This window comes from Stenella coeruleoalba (genome assembly GCF_951394435.1).
Source record: "Stenella coeruleoalba genome assembly, chromosome: 15".
NCBI classification, from domain to species: Eukaryota; Metazoa; Chordata; class Mammalia; order Artiodactyla; family Delphinidae; genus Stenella; species Stenella coeruleoalba.
In genome coordinates this window covers 87,704,339-87,716,153 of record NC_137161.1, presented here as the reverse complement: position 1 = coordinate 87,716,153, position 11,815 = coordinate 87,704,339, and the positions used below count along the sequence as shown (strand labels likewise).

The 11,815-nt window shown below is 48.1% G+C and overlaps 1 protein-coding gene across 8 annotated transcripts in view; it reads left to right on the top strand.

The window, feature by feature from the left end:
- Positions 1-841: 841 nt before the first annotated feature.
- Positions 842-11,815, top strand: part of SUN1 (Sad1 and UNC84 domain containing 1) — a 51,840-nt gene continuing 40,866 nt past the window's right edge. For 7 of the 8 annotated variants that reach the window (XM_079944266.1, XM_079944273.1, XM_079944271.1 and 4 more), the window contains exon 1: positions 5,129-5,147. The gene's annotated coding sequence lies outside the window, so the exon portion shown is untranslated. Of the gene's footprint in view, positions 898-5,128; positions 5,148-11,815 lie in introns of those variants that run through there. The other variant, XM_079944269.1, reaches the window with a different exon arrangement.

Here is an 11,815-nt window from a genome sequence, read left to right as displayed (position 1 = left end):
ATGGCCCATGCAACTGGATTTTCCTTTTCAGCCCTGGAAGTCTTTTCCTGAGCGGGCAATGTGGTAGGCTCTTCCCGCCCTCACCCGCCCCCTAACCCGCTGGAGCCGCGTTTCCTCTTTTGTAAAGTAGGATCATAATAGCTTCTTTATCTACCTGGCAAGTCGGTTGTGAAACTTAAAGAGATAGTAAAGGGCAGGGCTCAGCCACTGCAAAAACCCACCCAAAAGTGGCCTGTTGTTATCTGTGTGGTCCGTGGTTGGAGAAGCCTGCAGGTCAGGAAGGCGCAGATGTCCTCGGCAGGCCCCGGGGCAGCAGCCGGAGGGCCCAGCTCCGCCACGTTCCGCCTCGGAGGAGCGCACCTGCGGCCAGGCGCGCACACCTGGGAAAGCGGACGGAGCTCGGAGACCGCACAGTTTCTGGGTGTGGGGAGCAGGGGCTCGAAGACAGCCACGGAGCGCAGGGACGGGTGTTGCAGGGATGGCGGCCACGGCGCGGGACGGCCTGGCTGTTGCCGGCCGAGACCCAGGGTCTCCTGAGACCGGGGTCCTCCTCTGGACAGAGACCCTCCCTGAGACTGGAGCCCCTCCGCCCCTCCTCCCGGCTCTCTCGCCCCGCCCCCTCCGCGCCGCGCACCGCCCCTGAGCCCCGCCCATTTCCCCGCCCCACGGCTCGGCAACAGTTCTCGATTGGCTGGGAGCCTAGGTAGGCCGCCTCCGCATTGGCCGAGGAGCTTCGAGTGGCGCGCTCGTGATTGGTGGACGTCCGCGTTTCTCCCAGGCGCGGCGCGCGATTGGCTGGCAGAGGCACGGTCTGCGGGGCCTGGGCGGTGCAGACGAGGCCTCAGGCGGAGGCTGCTGCGGGGGGGCGGCAACGGTGGCGGTGGCGGCGCCTGGCAGGTGAGCTGCAGCCGGGGGTCGGGGCGGGGGTCCGGGCGGAGTGGGGCCGGGGCCCGGGCGTCCCTCGTGGCGGGCGCGGGTGGGGGCGGGTTGCGGTCCCCGCTAGGGCCGCCAACGGCCGCGGCGCTTCAGCCCCGCTGCCCCCGCGCCCCCTCTCAGCCTGGCATCGCCGCCCCGGCGCCTCAGTCCCCTCCCCCTCAGCCCGCTCCTCCTCAGTCCGCTGGCCCCAGGCGCCCTCTGCCTCACCCGGTCCTGCTTGAGCGCCCCCGCGCCCCCTCCCCAACCCGGCGCGCCCCCGTCAGCTCCCCTCCCCCCACCACGGCGCCTCCTCCCCGGCCCGCCGACCCCCGCCTGCCAGCACCCGGCGCGGCCCCGGGACGTCGCACCCCACGCCGGCTGCCCGGCTCGCGTGCCCGGGCTCGGCGCTCTGCCCGGGGGTCGCGCGTGCCGGCCGCTGCCCGCGGAGGCCGCTGACGTCGGGCGGGGCCCGCTCGGTGCCGGGTCCTGTGCCAGGTCCTCCGTGCACTACCCGTTCCCTCGCTCCGCCCTCCCAGCTCGGAAACGTGAGCGGTTCGGGTCTGTTTTCGTCCATTTCGCTGGACGCTTCAGAGTTCCTTTAAGTCTGGAAACGCGGGACGGTTGGGTAGTTCTGGGGAATTTTCTGTTTATTTGGTTTGACAATTCTCTCTTTTTTCTTAATCTTCTCTTTTCTGTGTGTTTTGGGAATGCTACTGTATTGGGGTACTGGACCTCTTGGACCGGTTTTCTATTTTTTCAGCTTTCTCCCCCACTTTCCAGCTTTGTCTTCTTGTTCGACTTTCTAGATTCTTCAGTTTTGTAACTCATGTGTTGGACGTTTTATTTGGGCCATCAAATTTTAAATTTTCCAGAGGTTTTTGGTGGTTATTGTTTTTCCTCTAAAATTTAGTAACACGTTCTTGTTTCTGAATGCCGTGGCGTCGCAGTCTCCGTCCGTGGCCTAAGTGTTCGCTGGCGTGAGTCCGCCTGTCCTGAAGCGTCGGGTGATCTTGCTTGAACTCGCATAGCTGAGAGCGGGACCCTGCCCAGCGCTTCGGAAGTTCTCTGCGCCTGCGCTGGTCCTGTCACCGTTGGCTAGGAAAACGGGTGGGGTTACCTCGAGGGACGCTCAGTGTCATTGTTTTTACTGGACTTGTTAGATTCCCAAAGATGGGCTTTCCAGCCTCCTGCCTCGTTGTAGAAGTCAGGTAGAAGAGTGGGGCTGTGGCCTCCCCAAATTAGCAGGGAAGTGCTCACTTATCCCCCTTCACAGGAAGGCATTCTAGAACTCAGCTATGCCTCTTACCCTCTGGTCTAGAGAGCCCTTGGCTTTATGCCCCAGTCTTTGTTCGGGGCAGGCAGGAAGGGGATCCATGCAGAGTAGCTAACTGCTTTCTTTTTAATTGTGGTAAAAATACACAATATAAAATTTACCTTTTTAACCTGTACTGTTCCTTGGCATTAAGTATGTTCACAGTGCTGTGCAACCATCCCCACTATCTAGTTGCACAACTTTTTTTTATCACCCTGAATGGAAACCCTTTTCCCATTAGCAGTCGCTCCCCATTATCCGCTGCTCCTAGCCTCTGGCAACAGCTAGTCTTTCTTCTGTCTCTGTGAATGTGCCTGTTGTGGATTTTTTATGTAAATGGATTCATACAGTATGTGGCCTTTTGTGTTGACTTTTTTCACTTAGCACTGTGTTTTCAAGGTTTATCCATGTTGTAGTGTGTGTCAGAGCTTCATTTTTCTTTACAACTGAATAATATTCCATTGTATGAATATATTCCAATTTGCTTATCCATTCATCTGTTAATGGACATTTGAGTTGTTTCCACTTTTTGCCTATTATGAGTAATGCTGCTATGAACATTTGTATACAGGTTTTGTTTGAGCACCTGTTTTCATTCTTGCGCTATATCTTGATAACTAGGAGTGGAATTGCAGGTCACGTGGTAATTCTAGGTTGAACGTATAGAGGAACCACCAAATTGTTTTCCACAGCAGCTGCACCGTTTTACATTCCCACCAACAGTGTGAGAGGGTCCCGATTTCTCCATATCCTCTCCAACACTTATTTTCCATTTCGTTTTATTATGGCCATCCTAGTGGTTGTGAGGTGGTGTCTCATTTTGATTTTGATTTGCATTTCCTTAATGACTGATGATGTTGAGCAACTTTTTATGTACTTGTTGGCCATTTATATATCTTTGGAGAAATGTCCATTCCAGTCCATCGTCCATTTTTGTTTGTTTTTTTGTTGTTGTTGTTTTGCGGTACGCGGGCCGCTCACTGTTGTGGCCCCTCCCATTGCGGAGCACAGGCTCTGGACGCGCAGGCTCAGCGACCGTGGCTCACGGGCCCAGCCGCTCCGCGGCATGTGGGATCCTCCCGGACCGGGGCACGAACCCATGTTCCCTGCATTGGGAGGCAGACTCTTAACCATTGTGCCACCAGGGAAGTCCTTCCTTTCCAGTTGGGATGCCATCTATTTCTTTTTCTTGCCTAATTGCTCTGGCTAGAGTTCCAGTACAATCTTGAATAGCAGTGGTGAAAGCAATGTCTTTGTTTTGTTTCTGATTTTAGGGGAAAGCTTTCAGCTTTTCACCATTGACTGTGGTGTTAGCTGTGGGTTTTAGTAAATGCCCTTGCCTGATTGAGGAAGTTCTCTTCTATTTCTAGTTTGTTGAATGTTTTTGTAATGAAAGAGTTGGATTTTAACAGGTGCTTTTCCTGTACCAGTTGAGATGATCCCATGGTTTTGCCTAACTGCTTCTTAAACAGACTTTCATCGTTTGACTCATCCTGTATTTTGATTCCACTCTACATCCTTACTCCCAAATGTTCACAGGTGTCACTATCTTAAGCCTTTGGGGTTCTGTGATGAAAATTGGGTTATTTCTAAGTGTTCCTCATTGCAGGCTTATCAGCTTTTTCTGGCCCAAGTCAGTTTTCATTCATCCATTTGCTTTCTAGTTTTTGAGTTTCTTGCTTTTGTTTTTTCTCCCTTTCAATAAATGCCAGGCACTTTTGGTAGAGGTGGTGATAGGATGAAACCATCCTTCAGCATTGCAGCACCTGCCCTTAGCCCAACATTTCAAGGTGAGGTGAGAGCCCAGGGAATTGCAGGGCATTTCGTAGGGCCCAGTGTCAGGCTAAGTGTCCTGAGCACATCCCAAATTTGAGCACCCACTTTGGGGTTTGCAGGGCAGTGGGAACAAGACAGTGATGCCAGCCAAGCACAAGTGGTGTTGCAGTGAATATTTTGGTGGGTAGTTATGCTCAATGCCGCCTGCAGGAAGGTTGCAGTATTATTTTGTTGACTGAAAACACCTTCATCTTCTTCCTCGTCTTCTTCCTAAATTTGGAACTCATTGCTATTTTTGGACAGCTCAGGCCACTCGATTTCCAGTTAGGAGAGACGAGGCCTGCTGCATTTGAAACTGTTTACTTCCTTTGGGCCAAAATAAGCTTAGGGTTGATAGAGGGAAAGTACAGACCATGATGTTGCTGTTATAACATGCTGTTTATTATAATCACATGTTGTAATTGACTCTACTTCATTAAGTGACTTGTGTGATTCATTAGTCAGTTTTGTAGTTTCAATTATATCTGTAATAGTGCTCATTAGTTGGGTGCTTTGTTTTTCATTTAGTCACATAGGGGCATTCAGTGAATGGTCACTGGCTGCGAATTTTAGTTGAGGAGCTGAGAATCATGTGACAGACGGGTTTTTGACATTTGTGCGGAATAAAACTGCGGGTGCCAGACTTTGGTAGTGTGAGAGTGATTAAGTGTAGATCAGTGATTCCCACTGGGGCATGAGGGGCTCCTCAGGGGCATGCATGGCTTGAAAACAAAGCAGTGCTCTGCCTAGTTGCTTTGGTCTTAAGTCATTCTACTTGCTTTATTTGATCTTGGAAGATGGGAACTATATGTAGAATATGAAAACCGTCAATTGAAAGGTTTCTTTACTTGCTATTTATGCTACAAACCTTTTCAGTACTGGAGAGTGCTCACTTTTAGCCCCGTACTTACATGTGGGAGGGCAGAGCATTAAAGGGTGATCTCAGAAATGGTGTGGATTAACTGTTTACATTTATAGTAGAAATAAAATCCTGTAATTGTTGTTTCTGATTGTTCCCAATTATAGTTGGAAATGAAACAGAGTGGACGCCACTGTTCTGATTAGATGAGGAAACATAAGAAGTGCTTCAAATTCATTAGAAGGAGTAAGGAGGCCAAATACGTGGGACCCTCACTGATCGTCACGAATTCATCTAGCATTTGGGGCATGGTTTTTCCAGGATGTTGTCAGACGTGGAGCGACAGAGGGATGAGGGGAACCCAAGAATATTTTTGGGTTGAAGGCAAAGCAACATGATAGCAACGAGTTCTCCCATTTCTCTGGGCACCTATGAGATGTTCATTGGTTCTGCAAGTCAGGGTTAGCACCTACCCTCGGAGAGTTCATGGTCTAGTTGGAGAGAAAGACTCTTTAATAAACAAATATTACAATTTCTGTTAAGTGGTAAATGCCAGGGAGCACTAAAATTGGCACCTAACTTGGATATGTGGGTTAGGGGCATCCAGGAGAGCTTCCTGGAGGTGGTATCTCAGGTATAGCCTAAGGATGAGTAGAAGTTAGCTGGGAGTGATTGGGGTGGAAAGAGAACAAGGGATTGGGGAATCAGCGATCAGGAAGACATCCCAGACAAGGAGAGAGCACAGAACAGTATGTAAATGGGGTGCGGGGAGAGGGTTACCTGAGGCCAGGTTCTCAGTGAAGCTGCGATATGGGTGGTGGGAGACAGAGAAGTGGGGTGTTGGACAGAGGGTTTACTTGCAGGTGCTGGGAAGCCATGGTGGGATCTGAAGGGAGGGAGATGGTCAGGTCTCTTTTTAGGTGGACTGTTCTGGCAGTTTTCTGGCTTGAGGAGGCAAGACTGGAGACAGGGAAATTAAGGGCACTCCCCCGCAGGAAGCCAGCCAGAGATGGTGCAGCAGGGGACCAGCTGGAGGGAGGGCGCTGCTGTTCTGAAGAGGGGGGAGCAGTTGGACGCATTGAATTTAGTTACTTGTGGGTGACTTGCAGAAAAGCTCCACGAGAAGTAAAATCAGATGCCTACCTCAGTGTATACAAAGGAATTACAAATGGATTAGGTGAATTAAAAATGGTGGGAAATGTGAAAGTCAAATCAGTAAGAGTAGTAGAATCCATGACACACTATTCATGTGTTCTTGGATTAGGAAGATCTTTCTTCTTTTTTTTTTTTTTTAATTTTGCATTGTTTTGATTCTTTTTTTTAACAGAAACTTTAAATCCACATATTATCAAGGGAATTTATTATTTTTTAAAATTTATTTTCTTTTTTTATTTATTTTTGGCTGCATTAGGTCTTCGTTGCTGCACACAGGCTTTCTCTAGTTTCAGTGAGTGGGGGCTACTCTTGGTTGCGGTGCACGGGCTTCTCACTGTGGTGGCTTCTCTTGTTGCAGAGTACAGGCTTTAGGCGCGTGGGCTTCAGTAGTTGTGGCACGCAGGCTCTAGAGTGCAGGCTCAGTAGTTGTGGCGCATGGGCTTAGTTGCTCCGCGGCATGTGGGATCTTCCCGGACCAGGGATCGAGTCCCCTGCATCGGCAGGCGGATTCTTAACCACTGGGCCACTAGGGAAGTCCCTGGGAAGGCCTTTCTAAGCTGGACAGGGAAGGACTGACTGTGCAGCCCAAGTCACCGTAAGTTTGTTCAGTAACAGACGGAGGCCATCCCAGGCGTGTGTGACATAACTACGGTTGATGTCCTATAAAACAGAGAAAAAGACAAACCTCCAGTAGGTTGAGATATAGGGCTGGCCTTCGCCTGTCAGAGTGGCCCTGCAGAGTTGACCACTTCCAGTGTTGGGAGGAGCACTGTCAGGTTAGGGGGTCCCAGAACTGCCACCCAGCATTCCTTCCAGAAGGCACTCGCTGTCATTCGCTGTCGCTGAGCTCTTTCCACTGGAAGAGCCGTGCGTAGCTCTTCTAACTGTACCAGTTGTGAGAAAATTCAGAGCACTCTAGGTTTGAAGCAATACATAAAACTGTGTGGTTCATGTTTTCTGTATTCTAAGAATAAAGACCCTTTACAGTAACATGCATAAAGTAAATTGGCTTTTGCTGAAACACTGAAACAAATCTCACTGTAAGAGGAAATGCAGCTTTTATTTAAAAGATCGGGAGCACATATAATTGGGAGATGTAAGCATGTGATAATGCATCTTCACGTAGAAGGAATTATTTTCCCTAAAACTCAGCTATTAGGTAAACAAACCCATCTAGCCTGCATCTTTCCTGTTTCATTTCCAAAAAAAGGAAAGAAACATCGGATCTTGGCTAGAAACTGTCAGTACATAGTTGCTGCAGAAAATAACTAACTCCTGTTGAGTGTTTTCACCCTTGTGCCAGGAAGCGCTGAGCGGGTTAGGTGTGGTAACTGGTTGAATCCTGCAGCAACACTGAGAGTCCGGTGCCACGTAGAGTGAGTAATGGTACCAAGGGTTGAGTAAGAACCCTGCAGGTCTGGCTGCCCCACACTGCTTCACAATGAAGGCCATTTTTTTTTTTTTTTTTGAAAATAATAGTTACTTGTTTAAATTTTTTTTTTGAAAATAATAGTTAATTGTTTATATTATAAGACCAAAACCTACTCTTTTTTTTTAACTTTTTATTTTATGTTGGAGTATAGTTGATTAACAGTGTTGTGTTAGTTTCAGGTGTACAGCAAAGTGATTCAATTATTCATATGCATGTATCTATTTTTTTTCAAATTCTTTTCCCAGTTAGCAAAACCTACTCTTTTTAAAAAATGTTGAATAGTACCCGAGGGGGTAAGTGAAAAGTAGAAATCCCATTCTCTGTAATTTTACCATTAAGTTTAGTGTAGTATTTTTCCTGAAGTTTTAAAAATATATTCAAGTATATATATAACATGTATAGCATTCTGTAAAGGTCTTTCAAATATTTTTAGGTTATAGTCATCTGTTTCCCATTTGCAGGTTTAAATAACGAGTTCATTTTTAAGGACTCTCACAGGATAAATCATAGTTTTTCATAAACTAACAATGTTTTGCTTCCTTAAAATGAAAACAGGTATGTGAGGCTTATTCCTGTTTGTTATGTTGTGGAAGTAATTACACTGAACATGATATTTGGAAAACAATCATTTCTAACCCATTTTATGATTTTTTTAATCTGTAGGGAAAATAACTTAATTTTTTTAGTCTCTCCGTTATGCAGTTTTAACAGGATTAAGTCTGAGCAGAGTAATTATGTTAAGGTTTAGTACTCTGGGCTTCCCTGGTGGTCCAGTGGTTAAGACTCCGTGCTTCCACTGAAGGGGGCATGAGTTCAATCCCTGGTCAGGGAACTAAGATCCCGCATGCCACATAGCAAAGCCAAAAAAAAAAAAAAAAAAGATTTGATACTAAATGTTTTTTTTTTTTTTTTTTGGTATGCGGGCCTCTCACTGTCGTGGCCTCTCCCTTTGCGGAGCACAGGCTCCAGACGTGCAGGCTCAGCGGCCATGGCTCACGGGCCCAGCCGCTTCGCGGCATGTGGGATCCTCCTGGACCAGGGCACGAACCCGTGTCCCCTGCATCGGCAGGCGGACTCTCAACCACTGTGCCACCAGGGAAGCCCTTGATACTAAATTTTAAAGGGCACCTCTGAATTTTAGTTTTAAAATTCTTCTCTACAAGGCATGGAACACCTGATTGCGCAGGTGCGCATTGAAAACCAAGCCCTGGGTGATGAAGAGTTGGCGGGGGTGGAGCTAGACCGCGTTTGCGGGTGCAAGGCCCTCAGGGGGCCCCGTGGGCCTGTGCTGTCAGCTCACGGGGCCCTCGGAGACGGCCCTGTGGCAGATGGCAGTGTCTGGAGCTGTGCCCAGAGTGGGGAGGAGGGTGCTGCTTGGAGCCGTCCCCTTGGACTGCTGTGCTTCCTGTGGACGGGCTGCAGTGCTGATGGTGGATTTGGATGGGGCTAACGAGGTTGGTCTGTGCAAGCTACTCCTGAGGATTTCTGCCGGGGAAGCCGTGTTAGCCCGTGTCAGCCGGGCTCGCGTCTAGTCTCAGCCTACTTGGTCAGCGACCCCATCAGTTCATGGAAAGCTTGATTTGTAACTTGCTTGTCTTTATGAACACAGTGCTTTCAGAGCAAATATCTAGTTGCCTTATACATGGTTTAATAAAAAATAATTATTTACTAGGTGATGATGCTTGTGGTTTATGATGATGAGAAGAAATGCTGCTCACCATTTTTAAAGTTTGTCTTTTTCTAGTTTTATTTTAGAACTGATAGCGTTTCCTAAGAAAATATTTTATGCTAGTTTATTTGAGGACCATTAACAGTTTTATTTTTTCTTTGGTTTTGCCATTTGCTGCAAGCTCTGTTTTCAACCTTGTGTGACTTGTAATTTTTGATATTTTTCAGACATGTTTTCTAGATTGTTACTAGTTTAGTACAGATGTTCTAAATAGTAGAGATTCAAATTATATGTGGGGGTTGAACTAAAATCCATTTTTGACCAAAGCATTCAAGAACAAAAATTGAGCTTTATATTTCATTTCTACCATGTGATGCAGATGTTGCATACAATATGTACTAGGCAAGGTAAAGGGTATTAAAGGAGAAACCAAGTGTCACTTATGAAGCATCTTAACTCAGATTTTAAAACCCTGCTAGGACCTTCATGTTTGTAAAGATACTTAATTTCTTAGGTTTGAAACCAAAGTTTGCTCCCTATACAGAGGACCTCTTTTGGCTGTGCTTGCCGGCTTATGTGTGCTTAGTCACTAGTGAAAGCGAGATAGGAGGGAGACACCGGGGTGATTTATGATGATAGTGCTTCCTTTTCCGCTGGAAGATGTCACTCTTGGCCCACCGTCTCCTGAGGTGAGCACTTTTCCCTCTTGGGACTGGCTGCTGCAAATCGAAAGCCGTTAAAGAGCTCTGTTTTCTGGGACGTGGGGAGGCTCCCCTGAGCGCCCTCTCCCTCCCCCCCATGTTAAGCCGCTGGGCCTGGAAAAGGGGGGGTGCCTGGTGTGAGCCCGGGCTCCGGCTCTGCTGTGCAGTCCCTCCCTCCCATGTCCGGGACAGTCACGAGCACGTGGCCTGTGAGGAGGTCATCCCAGTCGTAACACTTTCGGGAGAAGGGAGTGGCCAGGAAGAGTCTAGAGAAATGAGGACAGTGAAGCCTGCACAGGGCACGTCTCTGTAAACAAACGTGTTTACAAAATGTTGACTTTGTATTCATTCCAAGATTTTCTGATGGGTTGAAAACGTTTTCAATCCATTTTTTCACTTGCTCTTTCAATACTGCTCAGATTATAAATGCAAATCAGATCTCCCTTGAGTCACAGGCTGAGGACGCCTTTAGGCAATGCAGCAAGTAGGAAGGCTCTAATGTTACACGCGGGCTTGAAGTAGCAGTGATGTAAGGGGAGACTGGGAACGGCATTGTGAACATGCCAAGCACTGTTAGCGGGAGAACTGGTATCACAATTGCACTTTTGCTGCTGGGGTCCTGATGAGCTGAGAGAGACCGGACCTGGTGTTCTAGTCTGCTGGCCCCAGGAGCCATCTGAGCTGCTGCTGGACTTCGTCGTTTATTTAGGTTGGGGCTGAGTGAGCGTTCCATCTCAGGGATTGTCAACTCAGAAGGAAAAAAAAATGCTTTATTTTTTTTTTTTGCGGTACGCGGGCCTCTCACTGTTGTGGCCTCCCCTGTCGCGGAGCACAGGCTCCGGACGCGAAGGCTCAGCGGCCATGGCTCACGGGCCCAGCCGCTCCGCGGCATGTGGGATCTTCCTGGACCGGGGCACGAACCCGCGTACCCTGCATCGGCAGGCGGACTCCCAACCACTGTGCCACCAGGGAAGCCCAAAAAAATCCTTTTTTTAAAAAAAATTTAGAACAGGCTATGTAAGTTTATTCCACAAACTAATTAAAGCTAACTTTTTGAGTGCTTGTCATGTGTCAGGCACTGCTTTACAGACATTATTTCATTTAATTCTCTCTTTTTTACTTTATTCTATAATTTTATCTAATGCTCACATTTTACGAGAGGAACTAAAGATTAATTTTGAAGTGTTCTGAGTCCATATCATTATCTGTCCAGGGAGGAAGAATGAGGCAGCAGGGTTGATGGCGGACAAGCCGGGTGTGGAAGGAAGCAACAAAATGCATTCTAGTAAGATACATGATCACACTGTGTGATGCGGTCCACAGTGAACGCAGGAGACAGCGCTGGTCATCACTCCCTAACTCATTACTGAGTCACGCTTGGTGTGGCCTCTGCTGCTGCTTTTGGAGGGTCTGCTTGGAGAGGTGGTCTTCCGGGCTGTGGAGGAAGTACTGGCCAAAACAGCATTTACCTGGGCCATGGGTCTGATTAAGCAGGGGCAGGATTCTGTGTATAGTTGTATAGTTTTATACGTACATGTGTTTCACTGGAGAACAGAACATAAAATTCACATGGTTACAGGAGCGAAATCAGAATGAGTAGAAAAAAGTGAGGGCATCCAATTGCATGCTCCCTTTCCTTCCACTGTCATAGCCACTGAGCTCTGACTGTGACGGGCCTTGGCCTCCCTGCCCTGTCTCCTGTCTGCCTTTCCTCCAGAGCCGCATGGCCTGCTCTTCCTAGAGTTGTGTGTGTCCACACTGGTGCTCTCTTGATGGTGTTATCTTTGGGCATTTTATTCCGTTTGAAGCTCCTCTCATAAAACATTTAGCCAAAAGTCTACCACCTTGCCTGCCACTCAGCTCGTGTCTCTGTGTTGTCACCCGCAGGACTTTTACGTGGTCACTCTCCTGTAATCCTGTCTTGCTTGTGGTAGGCTTGTGATGGCCAGTAGCTGCA